Source organism: Sinocyclocheilus grahami, unplaced genomic scaffold (genome assembly GCF_001515645.1).
Source record: "Sinocyclocheilus grahami isolate Dianchi unplaced genomic scaffold, SAMN03320097.WGS_v1.1 scaffold12413.1, whole genome shotgun sequence".
Classification (NCBI taxonomy): Eukaryota; Metazoa; Chordata; class Actinopteri; order Cypriniformes; family Cyprinidae; genus Sinocyclocheilus; species Sinocyclocheilus grahami.
The window spans coordinates 947-1431 of NW_015514403.1; the positions used below are offsets into that span (position 1 = coordinate 947).

Genomic DNA, 485 nt, shown 5'->3' on the forward strand with positions numbered 1-485 from the left:
CAGCATATTAGAATGATTTCAGAAGGATCATGTGACACTGAAGACAAGTAATGGCTGCTGAAAATTCAGCTTTGCCAAAGGAATGCATTAATGTACATTTTAAAATGTATTAAAAAAAATTATGAGCTTTAATAATCATGTAAAGTAATGAGCCTTAATAAAAAGAATTGAAGACTTGAAGACTTAATTATGAGAATGAAGACTTAATTATGAGAATCAAAGCCATAATTGATATAGTCACATTGTGTAGTATATGTCACAACTACAAGACATTATGTTGCTATTGAAAGATAAAGAGTAAAATTTACAAGATATAAAATCACACTGTGAAATATAAGGTCAAAATAACAAGAAAGCTGCAACTGCAAGATAGAGATGCAAGTATAAGTTGTCGCAATTGCGAGATACATACATACACGCTCATGCACTACAAATCATCCTGCACTGTTCCCCAGCCAGCTGCTTGACTTACAATGTTTCTCTTT

General features: G+C 32.0%; 1 protein-coding gene across 1 annotated transcript in view; it reads right to left on the minus strand.

Moving 5' to 3' along the window:
- The window catches only part of LOC107578867 (stAR-related lipid transfer protein 9-like), a gene marked incomplete at both ends in the record, with an annotated part of 5255 nt that overhangs the window by 919 nt on the left and 3851 nt on the right, over positions 1 to 485 (minus strand). The window lies entirely within an intron of this gene.